At 39.8% G+C, this 5,552-nt stretch overlaps 1 long non-coding RNA gene across 1 annotated transcript; it reads left to right on the top strand.

Moving 5' to 3' along the window:
- The first annotated feature begins 3,271 nt into the window (after positions 1-3,271).
- On the top strand, positions 3,272-5,206 carry LOC120293384. Its single transcript, XR_005551144.1, has 3 exons — positions 3,272-3,628; positions 4,015-4,131; positions 4,846-5,206. It is a non-coding gene; the product is annotated as an uncharacterized LOC120293384 (long non-coding RNA).
- The last annotated feature ends 346 nt before the right edge of the window (positions 5,207-5,552 follow it).

The following is a 5,552-nucleotide window of genomic DNA, read 5'->3' as shown; positions in this document are numbered from 1 at the left end:
TAAAAGCTCCCCTCATTCAAGAAAGTTAGGTATATTGGATTTAGTGCATTATGATGTTTGTGGTCCTATGAAAACAAAATCACTTGGTGGCTCTCTTTATTTTGTTACTTTTATAGATGATTTTTCAAGGAAAATTTGGATTTATACCTTGAAAACTAAAAATCAAATGTTAGATGCTTTTAAGCAGTTTCAGGCTTCAGTTGAGAGACAGACTAGAAAGAAATTGAAATGCATCGAACTGATAACGGGGAGAGTATATTGGACCTTTTGATGAATACTGCGGACAACAAGGTATTCGACATCAAAAGACACCTCCCAAGACGCCTCAGTTAAATGGCTTAGCTGAGAGAATGAACAGAACACTGGTTGAAAGGGTAAGATGCTTACTTTTACAATCAAAGCTACCTGGATCCTTTTGGGGTGAGGCTTTAAGTACAGTTGTGTATGTATTAAATCTTACTCCATGCGTTCCTTTAGAATTTGATGTTCCTAATAGAGTTTGGACAAGCAAAGAAGTTTCTTATGATTATTTGCGTGCATTTGGGTGCAAAGCATTTGTGCATATTTCCAAAGATGAGAGGTCTAAACTTGATGTGAAAACACGACAGTGCATATTTATTGGTTATGGACAGGATATGCTTGGCTACAAATTTTATGATCCACTTGAAAAGAAAATTGTAAGAAGCAGAGACGTTGTGTTTATGGAAGATCAAACAATAGAAAATATTGAGAAATCAAAGATGATTTCAGTACCACAGGTTATTGATAATCTGATTGATTTAGATCCAGTTCCTCTTACAAATATTCCTACACAAGTTGATGAAGAGCAGCAGGAAGTCAATGTTCCAAATAACGCATATGTTGAAATAGATAATAGTATTTCTGAACTAGAGGCTCAATTAGTTGTTCCATTGGATGTTCTAGTCCGGAGATCCGTTAGAGACCGACGACCTTCCACCAGGTATTCTAAAGATAAGTATGTATTATTGACTGATGCAGTTGAACTAGAGTGCTATGTAGAAGCAATAGAAGATGAGTACAAAAGCAATTGGTTCGATGCTATGCGAGATGAGATGCAGTCACTTTATGATAATCATACTTTTGAATTGGTGAAGTTACCTAAAGGTAAAAGAGCTTTGAAGAACAAGTGGGTATATAGGTTGAAGCAAGATGAACATACTTTACAACCACGGTTCAAAGCTAGATTGGTTGTTAAGGGATTCGGTCAAAGAAAGGGTATTGATTTTGATGATATATTTTCTCCGGTAGTGAAAATGTTTTCTATCCGTGTGGTACTAGGCTTGGCAGCTAGCCTAGATTTAGAAATTGAGCAAATGGATGTTAAAACGGCCTTCCTACATGGTGACTTGGAGGAAGAGATATACATGAAACAACCTGAGGGTTTCAAAGTGAAAGGGAAAGAGGATTATGTGTGCAAATTGAAGAAAAGTCTCTATGGCCTAAAACAAGCAACGAGGCAGTGGTATAATAAATTTGCGTCAGTTATGACAGAACAGGGCTATAAGAAGACTTCCTCGGATAACTGTGTGTTTGTCAAAAAAATTTCTGATGATGACTTTATTATTCTCTTGCTTTATGTTGATGATATGTTGATTGTTGGCAAGAATGCTTCAAGAATTGAGTTATTGAAGAAACAGTTGAGCAAGTCTTTTGTCATGAAAGACTTGAGCTCGGCGAAGTAGATTCTTGGCATTAGAATTACCCGAGACAGAAATGTTAAGAAGTTATTTTTTTCACAAGAGAAATATATCGAGAAGATCCTTCAGAAATTTTACATGGACAAGGTTAAAGTGGTTAGTACTCCTCTTGCTACCCACTTTAAGTTAAATATGATGCAAAGTCCTACAACTGATTAAGAAAAGAAAGATATGGAAAGTATTCCATATGCTTCAGCTGTAGGAAACTTAATGTATGCGATGGTATGTACACGCCCAGACTTGGCACACGTAGTTGGCGTTGTTAGTCACTATTTATCAAATCTAGGCAAAGAGCACTGGAATGCAATGAAGTGGATTATGAGGTATCTTCGGGGAACTTCAAATTTGAAACTCAGTTTCGGGACCGGGAAACTTGAGTTAGTTGGATACACAGATTCCGACTTGGCAAGAGATATTGATACTCGTAAATCTACTTCTGGTTATTTGATTTCTTTTGCGGGTGGAGCTGTGTTATGGAAGTTAAGATTGTATAAGTGTGTTGCACTTTCTACAACCGAAACTAAATTTATTGCAGTGACTGAAGCTAGTAAAGAGATGCTATGGATGAAGAAGTTCTTAGAAGAACTTGGGTTCAAGCAAAAGAGGTATGTGCTATTTTGTGATAATCAAAGCGCAATTCATCTTGGTAAGAATTCATCTTTTCATTCTAGATCGAAACATATTGATGTTAGATATCATTAGATAAGGGATGTTCTAGATGAAAAGTTGTTGGAACTTGAGAAAATTCATACAGATCATAATGGCTCTGATATGATGATGAAGACTTTACCAAGAGAGAAGCTTGAACATTGCCGTTTGATAGCAGGGATAGTGAATCCCTCCACATTGTCGTGATGGTGAGATTTGTTAGCTGGGTTCACTCCTATGTGGAGGAAGCCCAATGAGTTGCAAGCCCAAAAAGGACTTGAGCCCATATAATAAGTTATATGAGGAAATATGGTTTCTCACTATCTATATAAAGAGGTAGTAGCAGAAAAGGAAACAATAAGAGAAAGCAGAAAATCTTGGGTTTGAGGCAATATCTGATTTGCATCAAGCTAGCGTCGGAGGTCGATTCGTGGTCCGATTGAGCTTAAATTTTGTCAGCATGTTCGTGGCACAATTTAATCGAATCTGAACGGTTTGATTTTTGTTTGAAGCTCCATACATCATGTTTTTCGTGGATTGATCAAAACCTACGTTTTTGGTTAGATTTATCCTTGATCTCTTGTGAAGTTCATGTGTATTGCCAAGAATTATGTTCTTGAGGTGTTTGCTGTTATGTATCTCTAGTATTTGCTAGAGAAAAACAATTTTATTGATAGTGAAGATTTTCAGGTGGACTCCGGTCCCGTGGTTTTTTATCTCCTCACATCGAGGAGGTTTTCCACGTAAAAAAATCGTCTTGTGTTCACGTGTTTGGTATTTATTTTACTCTATCATATCGATTCCTATTAGGTTTACATAAGATGGGAGATTATTTTATTCCGCTGTATTGATTCGATATTGTTTGAACTAATACCGTTCTCCCATCACATTTCTCTCTAGCCTTGCTCGTCCATATTGATGTTGCTGCTATCATGGCTGGCCGGTGACGCTGCCAATCATGACCACATGCCTTGCTCATCCATGACCTCAAAAGGCAAACTGAAAAAACAAACGCGAGGCGGCTCGTCCGAGTTTCATGGTCGGTGGAAGTAGAAACATATTTTAATTGTCTTTTCCCATCCACATCAACAAACACGAGTCAATTTATAAGCGGACGTGAGTAAAAAATACTCGCAACATGACCAGCAGTTGATGTAAACGCTATGGACCCATCGAATATTTTATCGAGGCGAAGGTAGCTATCGGAAACGGTGGCTGTCGAGATGGTCTTGGGGGGTCGTGGAGGAAGCATGGGGCAATGGGTAAGTTTCCATATTCGGGTAGAGGATTGACAAAAAAAAAAGGGGTGAGAAGAATTTTTCTCCTTGTTTATTTCAGACTACACAAATTGCACAAATTTTAAAAAAGATGTTTGTAATCTTATGTCACGCTAAACGAGAGTTAAGTAGCTAATATGACTCGCAAAATTATTTTGTTTGATCTCACTGAACTTTAATCCATGAAAACTTCGTTCATTTTATTTGTTACATGCTACCTTTGGGCCATGCTACACACAAAAAAAGAAGAAGAAAGAGGATCAAAAACATACAATTTATGTTTTGCCGCATAAAATGGAAGAACTGGAAAATTAGGAAGGCTTTGCTTATTTATCAGGCATTTGAGGCCTTTTTCTTGATGATCTCATTAGTCCTTGCTAGGCTAGCCTCATCCCCGGCGGGAGGTGAACGCAAGATGATGTTCTATGATGCAACACACTGAAGCGAAGAACCGGTTCCTTTGCTGTAAAACCAATCTCGAATTACAGGTGAATTTGTATTACTACTGCTTCTACTGCTATCATTTGTGAACGGTGGTATGCTATGTCCTTTCTCGCCGTGTAGGGATTAAAGCAAGGTGATCTTATTTACCCTTTACCTATTTATCCGTTATATGGAAATACTAGGCTATTTATTTACCGAGGAATGTCGCAATGGCAATTGGAAGCCGATGAAGGCCTCGAGAGGGGCCTTGGATTTCTCGCATTTATTCTTTACCAGTGGAATGTTTTCCGTTTGGAGAGGCTACTGAGGCTGGTTGTCAATTGGTAGTAGACACCGTCAAGTCTTTCTGTGAGGATTCTGGGAAAAAGGTTAAATTTTCAGTAAATCCGAGGTCTTCTTTTCCGGAGATATGATATGATGAGTGTGATTTAACTCTCTGGTATTATTGCTGCTTATGACGATCTCCACAGATGGCTTGGGTTGTCTAGGTGTTGCTAGTCGGGATTTACTTTGCATACAGATCGTGTTAGTGCTTGTCGTTTTGGGTTCATCATTGAGAAGGCTCGGACTAGGCTCACTAGTTGGAAAGCGTACTTGACATCTGACCAGGGTCTGGTCCATTAGGGGATCTAGTAATTGAGCCTCGACGTGTCAGTGATTTGGAGTTGAAAGTGAAGGACTTGTTCGATTTCTACGGGAGTTTGGGACTTTTCCAGACTCTCTTATCGCTTCCTAACGAGATTCTGAATATGATACAGGCAGTCCAGATCGGAAGAGGGGCAAGGGAGACCCTGAGTTCGGTTGGAGTTTCTCTAGGAACTGGCGCTTTACTTTGAACGATGTTTATCATTTGGCTGAAGGTTTGGATGCTTGGAGAAAGCCGGAAGAAGACTGGGAGCTGCGCGTGGAAAGCGGATGCTGTTCCTCACATTCGATTTTTCATTTGGTTAATGTCACTCACAGCATTGCCACGAGATCCACTCTGGCGAGAAGAGATTTGAATGTCAGCACTATCTGTCCTTAATGAATGTTGGGCTAACATTGGTGCTCCTTCTCCCCTTCACCATAGTTATGATCTTAGTCTGAGGGACTGGATCGGCGCTAAGTCGGACACACATTGGTTGGGTTGAGGGGGGGGTGGTGCGGGCGGCGAAAGGAGCATAGGAATAGAGCTCTTCATCATTGGAAGTGACCGCCACGAAGGCTGGCACAAGCTCAATACTGATGGTGTCGTCATAGGATCGATAGGTGCACCCAGGAACTGGAAGCGTATCGCGTGATGATCAAGGAACCTAGTGCAGATAAGGGAGTGCAATTACTCGAAGTGGAAACAAATGCTATGTGTCTTTTCTAATAGGGTCGTCCTCTTTTGGGACGCGATAATGATGGAATCGTACAAATCTCTTCGTCAAACCATGAATGATTTTGCCAGCGCGTGTTCATGGTTTCTTTGATCCAAATGAGA

This window comes from Eucalyptus grandis, chromosome 5, assembly GCF_016545825.1.
Source record: "Eucalyptus grandis isolate ANBG69807.140 chromosome 5, ASM1654582v1, whole genome shotgun sequence".
In the NCBI taxonomy this organism is placed as follows: Eukaryota; Viridiplantae; Streptophyta; class Magnoliopsida; order Myrtales; family Myrtaceae; genus Eucalyptus; species Eucalyptus grandis.
This window is presented reverse-complemented; position numbering and strand designations above follow the sequence as displayed.